Genomic DNA, 16162 nt, shown 5'->3' with positions numbered 1-16162 from the left:
TGCACCCATCCAATTCCTGAGTTTATATCCTGCCCAAGGATTTGGCTACCTTTGATGGGGGCTTACGGCAGTGTGAGAGAGGCTGTAGGGTCCATTTAGGGTCACGTGGGATGGACCATTTCTTCTTCTGAGACCTATTGGGCATTTACGCTGTGCCGAGTACTGTGTATTGTGTGCTGAATTATACATAAGAAGCACATTTTCACGTCAGGAGGACTTAGCAGAGAAGTGAATACAGATGTAGACATCATGGCAAATGCAAAGTAGAAAATGATCTGCTCCAACAGTCGCACACACTGCTTTGCAAATTCCGGGAAGGAAAGTGATTCCTTTGGCTTGGAGGTTAGCAGGGATTTGTGATGGTGGTAACATGGACTGCCTCGTCTATTCCTCACCACCACCTAGAAGGCAGGTCCTACTGTCATTCCCATTTATAGTTGAGGAAACTGAGGCCTAAAGGAAATAAACCATTTGTCCAAGGTCAAAATTTCAAGTGTAGAAATAGGGAAGGAAGAAGGAGAAGGGAATCTCAAGCAAAGGGAACGACTTGGTGAAGTCATGAAAGCAGGAAAGCTCAGGACCTGTATGAGTAATGAAGAGTAGTTCTATTTGAGTGGAGATGATCAAAGCTAGTTGGCAGAGGTCTTTAAATACAAGGCTAAGTTTGTACTCCATTCTGTAGGCAATAGGGAGCCACTGAAGATTCTTGAGTAGGAGAGTGTCATGATCAGAGCAGACACGTGGTTTAGAGAAAGGAGAATCGTAGATGTATAGAGCATTAAGAGGTGACTATACCAGAACATGAGGAGTAATGCACTGTGCCCAAAGGACATTATAAAGAACTATTACCTTGGACAACGCAGGAGAGAATGCTTCTTTTCATTTTGGTAAGAGGCAGCTGATTTCATAAGAATGAAGGAAAAGTGGTCCATTTTCCAGTTCCTTCCAACTCCATCCACCCATTTGTACATATTCTCCTAACCGCGAAACTAGACCCTACTCATTACGGCTCCCGTTTTTTCTTTCTGCTTACTGGATTTCTTTACACGAATGTGATCACTTTAACACCAGTTCATTGGAATGAATTAAATCTCTTTCACGGCTTCAGACTTTGATTGGCTTTGAAGGAGGTGGTATGTGAGTACAAAGTTGGCATACAGAAACATCTAGATCACCAAGGTAAAGGTATTGTACTGTAGTCAAGGGCACTGAACTCAGGTTCTAGGTCCAGGTGATAACTCCTTTGGTGGTGCTAGGATGTGTGATCTGTTTTTGAGTTTCTGCACCTGCAGGATGGGGCTAAAAATACCTAAGCCAGTGAGGAAAATGAGATGGTGATAAATGAAGAGTCTGTATGTCAATGGCTCCCCAAATGTGGTGCCTAGGCCAGCATCATCAGTGCCACCTGAGAACTTGTTAGAACTGCAAATGACCAAGTCACGTCCCAAACCCACCAAATCAAAAACTCGGGGTGGGCTTTCTAGGTGATTCAGGGATGCATGGTCAAGTTTGAGACCCTCTGCTGCTTATCCTAGTGTGCAAGCATTCAGGCTCATGTGTGATCTCTGTCTTGGTCTGTGATAGCGGTTCTCAAACCTGAGTGTGCTCACACACACCTGGGGGCCTTGTTTCAACACAGTTCCCTTGCGTCTGGTGTGCAGCCTGAGGATTTGCATTCTAGCAAGTTCCCAGGTGAAAACCCCTGCTTTATTTCACTCTGGCTTTGCAGCTTTGAACATATCTCTAGCTCTCTCTGGAACTGAGTTTCCTCACCTGTAAAATCAGGATCATAATAGTATCTTATAGGCTGTTAGGAAAAACAAACGAGGTAATTCATATAGAGTGCTTAGCGCATTGGACCTCCCTAAATGTTCTCCTTGTTATTAATGAATTTATAACATGTTTTACAAATACAGAGGATCACTGTGAAAGCTGAATCACAGGGGACTACTGAAGGTCTATTTAAAAAAATTTTATTCTGGTAAAATATATAAAACATAAAATTTGCCATTTTAAACGTACAATCAGTGGCATTAATTACATTTGCAATGTTGTGCAACCATCACCATCCGTCTCCAGAACTTTGTCATCTTCCCCACCTGAAACTCTACCCATTAAGCAATAACCACTGCCTTTTTTCTCCCACCAGCCCCTGGTAGCCTCTAACCTACCTTCTGTTTCTATGAATTCGCGTATTCTAGATATTTCATAGGAGTGGAATCATAGAATATTTGTCTTTTGGTGTCTTTCTTGTTTTACTTTGCCTTTAATTTTTAAAGTTCATCCATATTGTAGCATGTATCAAAACTTTATTCTTTTTTAAATCACCAAGTCATATTCCATTGTATCGATACGCCACGTTTTCTGTATCCATTCGTCTGCTGATGGATGGATACTTGGGTTGTTTCCACCTTTTGGCCCTTGAACATTGGCTAAATGAACATTGTATATACATATGTGTTTGAGTCCCGTTTTCAATTCTTTTGGGTATATACCTAGGATTGGAATTGCCGGATTGTATGGTAATTCTATTTTTAGCTTTTTGAAGAACCACCCAACTGTTTTCCACAGCAGCTGCACCATTTTACATTTCTACCAGCAATATTCAGCGGTTCTGATTTCTCCACATCCTTGAAAACATTTGGTATTTTTCATTTGACTGTAGCCACCCTGGTTAGATGTGAAGTGGTACCTCATTGTGGTTTTGATTTGCGTTTCCCTAATGACATCTTTTCATGTGCTTATTGGTCATTTGTCTGTCTTCTTTGGAGAAATGTCTCATCAAGTCATTTGCCCAATTTTAAATTGGGTTCTTTGTCTTTCTGTTGAGTTGCAGGACTTCTTTAAGTATTCTGGATACTAGACCCTTATTAGATGTATGATTTGCAAGTATTATCTCCCATTCTCTAGGTTGTGTTTTTTAGTCTATTTTTTTTTGAAAGATTTATTTATCTATTTTAGAAAGAGAGAGCACAAGGGAGTGAGGGTGGGGTGGAGAGTGGCAGAGGGAGAGAATCTTCAAGCAGATTCCCTGCTGAGCGCAGAGCCCAAGACGGGGCTCAATCCCACCACCTTGAGATCATGACCTGAGCTGAAATCAAGAGGCGGCCACTTACCCGACTGAGCCACCCAGGCTCCCCTAACCTATTTTTAAAAATATAGTTTCATTGAGATATAACTGATATGCCATACACTACATCTTTAAAGTATACAATTTAATGAGTTTTGATGTATGGCCACAGCTGTGAGATCGTCACCACCATCAAGGTAATGAACAAACCCATCACCCCCCAAAGTTTCCTCATGACGCTTTACATCATCCTCCACCCTGCCCTTCCTCTCTCTACCTGTTAATAGCAATGCTCTAAATACCCTGCTGTTGACACTGAGGCATAATGGGAAGATCCGTAGTCTGGGACTCAGGAGGCCAGACTCCTGGTGCTCAGGCTCTGTTGGTGGATGCTGATTTGGAGCAGCTTCTCCACTTCCCTGCGCTTACTTTCTCACCTGAGCACTACAGAATCCTGCTATCAGTGGTTCTCCTCTACTCTGGCTGCATATTAGAATCATCACCTGGGAAGCAAGTGATTATTGCTTTTGAAAAAAGCAACATTTTAGTAATTACTTTATAGTTAATTTTGAATAATTACTGCTTTTTGAAAAATACTGATGTCTATCACCCCTCCTTTGCATGAGAGTTTCTGGGGGTGGGATCCTGGTGTCTTAACTTTTTAAAAAGCTCCCCTTATGATTCTGATACACAGTAAACTGAGATGATTTTCTTCTTATTCAAAATTCCATGGTTTCTATATCCCTTTGTATTTTTCATGTTGATCTCCTTTCACTCTTTCAAAAACACCACGAGGTAGGTAAGAAAGATATGGCTTGTTCAGAGACAAGGATACAAATCTAGACAGTGGGTAAGGGACTGGAGTAGATGTAATGTAGCATGGAGACTACAAGATAGCACGTGTTTTCCATTATTCCCTTCAATTGCTGTTAAACGAGGTGACACCAGCATGCAGGCAGCCAGTGGCTTCCAGGTGGGGTCTCCCAGGGTGGGATTACCATGGATCAGTGTCTGACTTTGCCAGTATATCCAGAGATTAACAGATGCTTGGGACTAACTCACTCTAATTCCCTAGGACATTGACATTTAAGGTAAAATGTCACCTTATTCATTGTAATGGAGTCTGTTCCTATCTAGTTAATGAAAGAATGGTTGTTGCTCTCCTAGACACCCTTCATGGCCTTCATGGCAGCAAGGTCTCCAGAGAGCACACTTGTAACCTGAAGGTATACTGGGTGAGTCAGTGAGATGTGTTCAGCCTTCAGATGCTTTCAGCTGTTGGCACTTTCTTCCCTGCTCAGCCATGGTGGACATATCAGTGATGTGTCCCCTCTTGGTCAGGAGAAGTCTGCAACAGTTTACCCCATCGCGAATGATAGACAAGTAAGGACAAGGGGTGCTCCTTCATAAAAAGTCTCCAGCAGACTTCTCATGTGGTCCAGTTGGCCAGGTTTAGATCTTGTGAATGTCCTAAAACTCTTGACTGGCAGAGGGGAAGGAGACCACCAAGACTGGCTTAATCCAATCTTGATTAATCACTGGGGCTTGGAATCACTGGCTGATTCCAATCATGACCCACCCCCTTCTGAGGGTTCTTAACATCCAAATAAAGTTAGGAGCTATACTGGTAGGAAGAATAAGTGGGGGGGGGGCATCAGCTGCCTCCCTGGGGAGCATGGAATTGGAACCAGGAGGCTGGAGTGTTGGAGAACCACAGCATCCATTTCTTGGAGAAGTCTGATGGCCAGCTGTCATCTCTTCTCAGAGTGGGCTTCCTGTAGAGTCACATACTCCAGGCTGGAAGCCATCACACCTCGCTCTCTCTTTTCTCTTTCCCTGACTTGCATAAAATTAAAAACCAGCAGTTGTTGCTCTTCTTCTCTATACTCTGGGCTGACCACCCCGAGTTGGTTAACACCTTCTTTATTCAGACTCTTTAGATTACAGCCTTCTTGAGTTATATTCTTGTCGGAGGAAGAAATCATGTCACTTGAGGGGGCTTCAATTCCCTGGTCTTCCAGCAGTGATTTAGGGACACCTTGCCCCTGTAAGGTGGCTTCTGCAGATATCTGGCACTTCTGTGCAGATGTCTTGGTACTAAACTAACTCTCAGAGGGTCACCTTATCTCCTTGTTCCAGGGACTTCTTTCTATAGCCTCTGTGTGCAGACTCCATCAGCCACCTCTCGGCTCTGTTTGAAGATGTTGATTAGGTCAGGTGGGTGCCTGGGTGGAGGTTGACTGGCACCTGGGTGCTGTGCTGGCAGGTGGAGTGGGGAGTTGGTTTGGGCAAATACAAACATGACTGTGGTGTGGTCGGGTGTCAATTCAGGTGGGAATGCGGGTCATTGGTTGGTTGCTGCATCGATCTTTCCAGGCTGAGCATTTTGCCTCGTTGATTTTTCACTGCCGACTGACTCTTGTTCATCTGTTCACTTGGAGATTGCTTCGTTTCTTTTCAGTTCATTTTTCTGAGCCCATTTGACATTTGGCCACATTGTATTGCCCTTATTCACTGTAGGTGCTGGTCACCCCTTTCCTAGGACAATCTCTTGAACCTGGCAAAGGCCTTTAACCTCCCTGCGCCTGTTTCCTCCTCTAAATAGAGATGGTAACTCCTGCCTAAAGGATCTGGAAGCTGGGGTGGCAGTTGGGTATCTGGAAGAGTAGCTCCTGGGAGGTGGTGGTGGCAAGATTGTTTGGTAAGGGAACTGTGGTCTTGCTCAGACTTGGCAATGGAGGGAGAGCCTCCACTTGAGGAAGGGCTCTGAGATCTCATGGCCTTGACTCTTGATTCCCTACCAGTGCGTGCAGCTCGGGCCACGTTGGCTCCTGAGAACAAGGTGTATCTTCCTTGTAACCTCAACCCAAGTATGGATTTACAACTGTCCGTTAATATCTAATAGCACAGCTGAGACAAGGCTGGACATTTTAACAGGACTTTGCTAGGCGCCTGGTTGTAATAAAAGGGAAACAAATAGAGTTACTATAATAAGTCAATGTGTTTTCCAAGTCATGTGTTTGGTTTTTTTTTTTTTTTGCTTCATCAGTGGATGAAACCCCAGTTTAACACTTATTATGCCACCATGAAGCATTGTCCATTTTTGGCCCTTAGCTAGACCCAATATAGAACCCTTAAAGTTTAGGCATAAAGACTGAGGCCCAAAGAAGGATGGGAGTTCCCTCTCCTACCTGCAAAGGTGTGCCATCTGTCCTAGCGACCTGTGTAGGTAGCCATCTCTTACCTGGATGACTTATATCATGAATGTTCATTCTTCATGAACATAGCCTTACACCAAAGACCAGGACAGAGGAGTCATTGTCCCCTAAATAAAACAGCACCCCCACAGGATCACTAGAATCACCTGCTTTACAGGCAGCAAGGAAATGAGGCCTCCAGACAAGGTGCTTTGAAGTTGAACCAGCTCTTTGGGGTGGGGTGGGAGGGGGGCGGGGGGAGAAGGGTGACAGAGCCTTTGAGTCTGGGAATGAGTTAGGAATGGATGAAGCAGAAACCCATAGTTTGTTTAGATAGACTCATTTCATGCTTCTTCCTTTCTCTGTGTTTATTTTGTTTTCCTGTCGATTTCATGTAATCATAGAGAAAATTGCGGCCTCTCCCAGCTGTGCTAAGAAGAATGTGGAGAGTGAGTTGTAACAGGTGTGCAGTGTTCTGCCAGGAGGTTAAAGGGAGGGGTGCTAGGTACCCATGGGGCTGTGGTGATGGTGGACACAGTGTGATACATCAGGGGGCCTTCAGCAGAAAGGGGAAATCAAGGTGACAGGCTCTCAACCATTTGTTCTAGCTGCTTCTCCTCACCTAGAGACTTTCTTTGCAGACCTGAATCTTGAAAGCTTTCTTCCTTTTTCAATAAGTGAAGCAAATTACCTTCAATTTCTCAATCTACTTGACAGAATTTTTATAAAGACTAAGTGAGAAAATAGATATAAAAGTGTTTTGAGGAACAGAAGCCAGCGTACCAACGTTTCTCAAAGTGTGTACCATGAAACTGTTCCTAGAGATAGTAATAGGTGTTAAGCAATAATGGATTCCTTAGTCAAACACATTTGAGAAACCCTGGTTAACAATCCTACAACAGGTGTCTTTATCAAAGGACTTCTTGGGACTTTTAATAAGCTCACATGCATCTTGGCTCTCCAAGAGGGTGATTTGGTGTTTCCCAAACTTACTTAAGCAGGGACCCTTTTAGGGCAGAGCTTTGGGAAGGACTGATGTTCTTCTCAGCACTGTATTCATATAATTGTGTGGGTTTGGAGTTGCAGGTGGGTGAGGGGGCGTGCTCTCATCTAGTAAGTTTGACAGGCATTTGTCCATAACAGTTTCTCAAGTCAACACTTCTTCCCATTTTCTCCAGTGTCCATGAAATGGCGACTATGAACCGGAGTTACTTAAAATCCAGAAAAGTATTTTTAAAAGGAGAATCTTTTTTTTTTTTTAAGTTAAAAAACGTCTTACCTCACATGCTATGGTTTGGGTGAGCTTTGAAGACATTGTGCTAAGTGAACCCAGCCAGACACACAGGGGCAGGTACTGTATGATTCCACTTATAGGAGGTCCCTATAGTAGTCAGATTCGTAGAGACAGAAAGTTGAAGCGTGGTTGTCAGGGGCTGGAGGGAAGGAGGTATGGGGGGTTAGTGATTCATGGGTACAGGCTTTCAGTTGGGGGTGATGGAAATGTTGTGGAGATGGCTGGTAGTGATGGTTGCACAGTAATGTGAATGTAGTTAATGCCATTGAACTATACACTTAAAAATGGTTAAAATGGTAAATTTTATGTAATGTCCATCTTACCACCATTTTTTAAAAAGTCGATATTAAAAAAAGATTTTTGTCCTCCGTCTGAGTTCTTTTGATTTTGGTCTAATTTCTGTCAGACTCTGGCCATCAGGCCTTTGCTGGTTTGCATAAGTGAGTGCCCAGGATGCTCTTTATAATTTGAGTGAAGAGAGAGCTCTTTGCTAAGACTGTGACTGATGCTGGTTATCCCTTGCCATTTTTACTCCTTGAATATTATTAATTTTGGTTGGAGATTTATGAAGTTTACAAATTGGCCCATACTTCACAAGTATTTGCAATTTTCCTTTAGTAAAATTGAAATTTTGATGTGACAGTTCTTCTTTCACAAAAAATAGGTGTAAAACCCTAGGTCCCTAAGTAAAGTATTTTTTATTTTTTATTGGCATCACCTTCTTTCAGTTGAGGTCATTGGTGTGCCATCTCCATGACCAGGGAACGGTCACAAGCAGCGGGCCCTGATGACTAGGGAGCTTTCTATAGGCTTAGGTTCAGGTTTTTGCCTCATTTTATATTTCACTCAGAATCAGTTTCTCATCTAGGAAATAAGGCTACTCTTAGCATCCTCTTGGGAGCATTTAAATAAGGTGCCTTATGCGGATCACACGGCTGGGTTCTCTGACAGCTACTTCCCTCCATGATTCCCTTTCTCATCAACCTAGGCAGGGCTGGCTTTGCAGATGACTTGCCCTTAACGCCCCATACAGAATTATTGACTTCTTTGCTCCCCTGCAAAAGCTTCCCCATATCAGGAATGTGTCCCCATCTGGACAACAACAATCATGGGTTGGATAGGGAGGAATATGTATTTTTGGAGTCATGAGCGTGTATTCGAAGGAGCTTGCGGAAGGCAAGGTATACACACAAAGGAGATGTGGTGGGGGTGGAATTGCAGGCAGTGTAAGAGGAGGAGGTGGGTGCAGCTGGCAGGCATTTTCCTCTCCAAGGGGAGCCCTTCGTATTTCCATCCACTGAGCAACGTGCAGAGTGGACTCATAAAAGCAGTGAGTCTACTTAAAGGCCTCCTGGGTTTTGCAGTGGATTCAACCCTCTGTCACGCCTGGAATCCATCTCTTGGCCTCTTGTGTCCCCAGAGACACAACTTCTGAGCAGGTCCCGAAAGGGGGCCTCAGTAGCATCCAATATGAACCTTCCTCTGCCTGGCCTTGCCCTGGGCCCCCCAGCACCATGTCCCATCTGTCATCTTGTCACCTGGAGAAGGAGGAAGGACACAGCTGATTCCTAGGGGCAGTGGGGGAGGGAAGCAGTCCTGTCAAGGGTACAGGCAAGAGGTGTGGCATCAATGTGGGGGCAGAGGTTGACTTGTTGAGGCCCGCGTTCTGTTGCTGCTTTGCGGTGAAGGACACCTCAGAGTGTGACATCTGAGGGTCTTCCCCCGTCTGTGCCTTGCTTGTGAAAGGGTGATGGGATGGGGCTTGAGATTTTCTACGCCTTGCCTCGTGGGTTGCTGGTACAAACACAGAAGTAGGTAAGGTTTCAGCAGAGTGGGGCGGGCAGAGGAGGAGCTGGGAGATGGGAATGTGGTAGGTAATTTAGAATTGTTGCCAGAAGCCACACGCGTCTCCGGTCATTTGGCTCATGGGTGTGTGCCCAGCAGGTGGGGCAGCAGCATGACTTGGTGGCACAAATCCCCCCTGCTGGGGACCGAGTACTGAGCAGGGGGTAGGCCAACAGCAAGCTCCTTAGGAGGAATAACATACTATACTAGCATTACTTGATCAATACTAAACATTTTAAAAATCCAGTGTTGTCATGGTGATGGAATTATATCCAAACTTTAAGACATTAAACCCTCCTCTTCTGCTACCCCCTTGCTTACTCCCAGGTAGCAGTGTCTGGCCCCAGAACTTTGTTGCAATCATTCTGAACATTTTTTTTTTTAAAGGAGCGAATATAGCTCTGTTCAGCTTCCGGCTGCAAGGGAGATTTCTGCCAAGATTTGCGGCATGCAGCTGAAATATGTTTTGTATTTTATGAGCTTTGGCTCATCGTGGAATTAAATAGCACTAATTACATGAATATAGACCAGCAAGGGAGACAACTGTTCACTTCCTGATTTTCCCTGGAATTGAAAAAGAAAGGGAGGAGGTAGCAGGACAAGTAGGGGACTGGGAAGAGGGCCCTCCCACTAGACATTAAATGACAACAGAAGTACTGTCATTTGGCCCAAATGTGCCCCCACTCGGCTGCTCCTTCACAGTGCCACTCATTGGTAGAACTACTGGCTTCCTTCTATGAAGACTGTGTGGGTTGGAAGGGGGGTGGCTCTTATGGGGACATCCGTAGCAGGGCCTGGGGTCAGGGGGCCATTGGGGAGCCAAGTGCCAGCTGGGGGAGAGGCCGAGGGCCAAGGATCTGAGAGCAGTGGCCTCCCAGCTGGGTTCCCCCAGCATCGAGTATTTAGCACCCTTTCCAAACCTGTTGACCTTTTTTTCAGCTAGAAAAGTCTAGTTAGAGATTTCACACTTGTCTAAGAAAGGGAATCTTCATGTTTCCATTTATTTTCTTGCTAAGGGAAGGAAAGAGAATGGACACTATCACTCTGTCACAGGTGCAAGTTAAGCCCTTGGGTTGGGGTGGGGGAGCTTCAGAGCCTAGAGGACTCCTGCTGACTCCTCAGAGAGCTGTTGTGGGTGGGGGTCCCCAGAAGCCAGAAGAAGTGAAGGCCCTTCCCCTGAAGGGTTAGCTTCCTCACTTGGAGCTGGCTCGGTGCAATGGGCCAGACCCTAAGCTGACAAGTGCATCCCACTCCAGCCTTCCTTATCATGAGAGACAAAATAGGCTCAAGGAGGGTGATTGAGGCCCACCTGACAGATGAGTGCCCCCCATCCTTGGTGGGGGCAGGCTGTGGAATCTGACCATGGCAGGCTCTCCCAAGGCACCCCGCAATTTAGATTTAAGCTGCTACAAAGCCAATGAGTGCAAAGATGCAAAGATCCTCAAAAGAGAAACTTCAGTGCCAGCGGTCTGTTTTCCAGTCAACCCCCCCACCCTCCAGGGTATTGTAATCAGTGCCATTATGTGTCTCTGCCGCATGCGCCATTGGCGGAACCCTCGCAGCATCAGCGGTGGCCTGCATTCCCAGAGGCCTAAATGCCTTACTCTCACTTCTCCTAGATTCAGCCCAAGAAGAAACTCGGTGATCTCTCTTGCCTCATCAACCTATTTCCAGAAACGCCATTTTACAGATGGAGAAACTAAGGCCTTAAGGAAGAAGGGCAGTAGGACAGTGACCATTTAGGATGGCCATTCCTGACTTGTGTAGCCTCCTTGCTGTGGTGATGTGGAGAAAGGAGGCTTTTCTGGGTGACTTTGGCTGACACATCAACTGTGCACCACTGTGGGCTAAGGAAATCCCGCTTCTTCCCCTGACCGTGAGAGGAGAGGAGGGTCTGGAGCGGAGGAGCTCGTCGGGGTGAAGCCAGGCATCGTGGTTTTGCTTACTGCAGCCAGGCTGGGAGTCCAGGCAGAGACGATGGCAAGGCTAAGGGGAAAGTGGCTGGAAGAACTGTAGCAGCCTCCCTTCCAGATGAAAATCAGTCAGCTAGGCCAGCCTTCAATCTACTTCTCCCCAGGCCACATGCATGAGAGGGGCTACATGGTGCAATGACTGTCCCCAGCGTGTCATGGATCCCTAGCCCCTTTTCTGTGACCTGAGTGTCCACCCAGGTCTCAGGCAGCAAAAGTGCCAGCAGACACTCCCGTTTCCACCACTTTGGGGTGTCTTGAGCACCTTCTCATGATGTCCCTCCGTTCCTGTACATCCAGACGCATTGGGGACCCTCAGAGTACTGGGAGCCAGGCCCCCCAGAAAGGGCATTCCTCATGGGCCGGGCCCAGGGTTGGAGGGGACAGAGTGACCACACTGATGCCAAGTCCAGCTGGGGCATCTCTCCCCAAATTCCTGGCTGGCCTGTTTCTTTAAACAAGACACTGGAGAGTTTATGATTCTGTCTTCCCAGCTCAGGCTGCTTTTGAGAATGTTGTGTTTTTAAAGCCTCACAGCCAGACTTGGAGTAAAGAGAGTCATTGCTTAGCGACTCCCCCACCCAGAGCACAGTGCCTGGAATATAAAGGGCTGCTGCGGTGTAATAATAGAGTTCCATCTTGGGCTGCCTGGGCTCGCTGAAGCTCCGGCTCAGCTCTGCTGGGAACACGGCAGACTTGGCCAGGGAAAGGTGGTTCTGTCCCTGGGGGGCTCCCTCGAGGCCAAGGACAGGGAGGTCTGGGGGAGGGGAAACCATAGATGGGGGCCTCAGGGGTCCAGGGACGACCTAATCTCTGAATGGGGGCGGCTCACAGACTCACCCTCCTGCAGAGGCTTCTTCTAGGCTGGTTCCAAAGGCTCTGTCCATGGTAATCATGTTTCCCCAGCCCCCCTTAATAAACTGGGAAGTGAGGATTAAGAGAGCCCTGAGCAGCTGAGCTTGATGCTGAGTTTCCTGGGGACCAGGGCTGGTTGCCTGGAGGCACAGGGATTCCACGTCTGTGCCTGGCTCCCCATTACTCCCTCTTCCCCATCCCTTATACACTTCTCCAGCCCTCCCCCCAGCCGCCAATGTCACATTTCTCATTGCTCCAAAGAACAGAAGCAGAGCAGAGGGAAAGCAGACTGGAGGGATTGACTCCTGGGCTCACAACCTGCCCTAGCTGTTGCTGCATTCTGGTTTTGTGCTGGGTTATGGCCACGCTGACCTTTTGGAGTCCCCTGTGCACATATGACTGTCCAATGACAGTGCTGTGACCTTCTCTTGGGATGGCAGTTGCTTTGACTTGATTTTTCCCCCCTAGCGGTAGTGATGGATTGCACTGCGACATTCCCACCCTCGGGCACTTTTCCTTTTATGAATGTGGCACTCATTTCTGCGACAGCCATGAGGAGGAGGGGCAGCAGCGAAGCACAGGGGGCTGCACGCCCATCACAGGCTTCAGGGGGCAGCCACTGCACGACCAGACCACAGATGTCACATGCAAATCATAATTCTCCAGGAAAATAAAATAACAAATCATGCCTCCCCTTCTAGAAACCAAGAGTCTAACATGAGAAAAGCAGGCAGGAAAAAAATACTGGTTACTTACTGAGGATGTTCTCCTGAGTGCATAGATTACAAACTAGAGTAGGAATCTAAAGGCACTTGTCTGTTTTGCTAATTTGGATGTCTAGTGTTTCTTGAATTAAATAGAAAGGAGACCTGCGCTGTGTCCCCAGTTCCCCTCCCTGCCCTCAGCTGCATGCACGTAGCGCCTCCCTAGTCCTCAAACTTTGGAAGGACCCCTGAGGAACATGAAGATTTTTCTGCCTTATAGACATTGGCGTGGTCCCCTTGTACCGTCTAGACGTGGCTACTTGCAATCTGGCTTTGGGAACAAGGTGGTGGTGGGGGGGTGGCTGGCACCTAAAGGCGATGCCCCCTAGGGGCAGCCTCATGTACTACAAGGATCAGATCCACCATTTCAGAGCCTTGTTCCAGTAATGGCTTTTTTCTTGCCTTGATGGGAGGGTCCTTCCCCCTGTAGAGCCTCAGAATCTTTTTATCCAACTGGTGAAAGGCTCTGTAGGGAAGACATAACTATTTCTTAACTGCTTTGGTGTGTAGGTGGAGCCATGACACTTTTCACTATTCACAGGGTCACACCTGGATACTATGTGAAAATGTAGAGGCTGGAAAAGGTGGGCCATAGCTGGTGGCCACCTCTTACCAACAGCCTCACACCATCGGCTGCATGGATGGGGAAGCACACATTTTTGGTGGATCATTAGCTTCCTGTCCTCCAGCCTTGCCTGAACAAGAGATGAATCATGTCTAGTGTGGCACCGTAGAGGAGGCTAGAGGGAATGAGTTTCCTGGCTTCTTTTTTTTTTTTTTTAAGATTTATTTATTTATTTGACAGAGAGAGAGACAGCCAGCGAGAGAGGGAACACAAGCAGGGCTAGTGGGAGAAGAAGAAGCAGGCGCCCAGCGGAGGAGCCCAATATGGGGCTTGATCCCAGGACTCTGGGATCACGCCCTGAGCCGAAGGCAGACACTTAATGACTGAGCCACCCAGGTGCCCCGAGTTTCCTGGCTTCTGGGAGGGGTTGGCCAATGGAGCTCAGCAGAGCTTACCAGTGACCGGAAATGACCTCGATGGGGGACAGCTGGAGGGTCTGGTAGGAGACCTTCAGCCACCAGAGGGCAGAGGTACTGTCGTCGTCATCTTCTCCTTCTCCTTCTTCCTCTTCTTCTTTTTCTTTTTTAAAGATTTATTGATTTATTTGAGAGAGAGAGAGAGAGAGAGAGCAAACATCGGGCTGGGGGAGGACTAAAGGGAGAGGAAGAGAGAGAATCTCAAGCAGACTCCCCACTGAACACGGAGCCCCACACTCTTATGACTCTGAGATCATGACCTGAGCCAAAATCCAGAGTCAGATGCTTTACTAACTGAGCCACCCAGGCACCCCAAGGGGGTACTGTGCAGATCCTGTATGAAAGATATAGTTTCTCTGATGCATTTGAAGTCATGCTTTCAGCAGACAGGACTGAGTATTTTAAGTAGTTAGAAGCATTGGATCAGAGCAGGGCAAAACCAGCATTTGAGTTTGGTCACTGTTGGAGCAAGGGGCGCAGCACTAAAATTTGCTTCGTACTTCAGCTGTAGGTAGTTCCCGCTGCCATCACAGACACACTGCGGGGAGGTAGTCATTCATTTGTTCATTCATCATTCATTTATTCATCCATTCATTCATGTGATCTCAAACATTTATTACATACCTGCTATGTATCAGGCTCTGGTCTTGGAACTGGAGGGAATAGTGGTGAAAAATACATAATTTCTGACCTCCAGGAGCTCACATTTTTAGTGAGGGGACAGCATCAATGGACAAATACAACATAGTTTGTAAAATGCGAGACTCTGGGGGGCACTGGTTCCTCTACTAACATCATAGGGGCATCCTACATCAGAGGCAGGGTCAGAGATGGCTTCTTTGGAGATGAGATCCTAGGTGAGGCAGTGCTGAGGGGTGGGGATCCTGAGGAGTGTAAACCACCAAGCAGAAGATACAGAGGCAAGGACAGGTGGCGAACACTCCAAGAGACCTGCCAGCACAGCCCTCAAAGCAGACACGCAGCAGACTGAGGAACGTTGTGTTGGATTCTGAAACTCAGCACACACATACACGTACACACACCGTCACACACCCAAATCTTACCTGAGATAAAGCCCCACTATTTGCAAAATTCTACATTATCTCTGTGGCCGGTGGCACGTGGAGATCTCTTTGGCATGCTTACTTTTCCCTGTGAAAGAAGTCTATTAAAGTGGAAGGGGTGAGAGACACTTTAGTCTTTTGGTGAGAAGGCTGGATTTTTCTGTGTATGGGTTAGGATTCTTTCATTAACAAATTCCAGAACCCACACTAGCTTCTGCAAAAGGGGAATTTTTGGCCCATGTAACTGGAAAGTATAAGCATAGAGCTGGCTTCAGCACACTTGATCTAGTCATCTGTGTGATGTCACCAGAACCCGGGATCCGTAATTTCCATTTTCTTGCTCAGCTCTGCTCTCCTCAGTGCTTTGGTTTCATTCTCTTCAGTCTCCCCTGCCCCTTGCACCTCCCCTGGTTATAGGATGGTGCCCACAGTTCTCAGGTACATACCTCTTCAAGGTCACTTCGATGGAAGACCTAGAACTTCTTCCTCAGCAGTCTCGTCCAAAGCCTGTGGCCTCGCAGAGATTCTGACCTAACCAGGTATCCATCCCTGAACCAATCACTGCGACATTCCCCCCGCCCCCACCCCCTCCAGCAGCTCTGTATTGATTGGTTTGGATTCAAGTCATGTGCTCTCCCTTGAACTAGGGGTGGAGGCCATTCCTGCAGAAGCTTTTGGGCTGAGAGAGGGTGAAGAGGTGGCTCCCTAGAGGATAAATGAATTGTAGCAAAATAAAAGATGTCTTCTAGAGATTTTGTTGATCATGACTATATTAGCATTCTCCAGAGAAACAGAAACTCTGTGTGTGTGTGTGTGTGTGTGTGTGTGTGTGTGTGTGTGTGTGTAGAGAGAGAGAGAGAGATTCATTGTAAGGAATTAGGTCATACAATTACGGAGGCTCCAAAAGCTGCAAGGGTAGGCCCGCAAACTAGGGGCTCAGAGGAGAGCCATGTGGGCCCACAGACGGGAGACTCAACAGAAAGCCAACGGCTGTCTGCTGGCAGAATTCCCTCTTGCTCAGGGAGGTCAGTCTTTAGCTGTTTGGAGGGCCACCTTATGGGG

The 16162-nt window shown here is 46.9% G+C and overlaps 1 protein-coding gene across 10 annotated transcripts in view; it reads left to right on the top strand.

Moving 5' to 3' along the window:
* The window catches only part of PLXNA4 (plexin A4), a 537871-nt gene that overhangs the window by 127608 nt on the left and 394101 nt on the right, over positions 1 to 16162 (top strand). The window lies entirely within an intron of this gene.

Source organism: Ailuropoda melanoleuca, chromosome 1 (genome assembly GCF_002007445.2).
Source record: "Ailuropoda melanoleuca isolate Jingjing chromosome 1, ASM200744v2, whole genome shotgun sequence".
In the NCBI taxonomy this organism is placed as follows: domain Eukaryota; kingdom Metazoa; phylum Chordata; class Mammalia; order Carnivora; family Ursidae; genus Ailuropoda; species Ailuropoda melanoleuca.
Note: the sequence above shows the minus strand (reverse complement) of the source record. Positions and strands in the feature narration are given on the sequence as shown.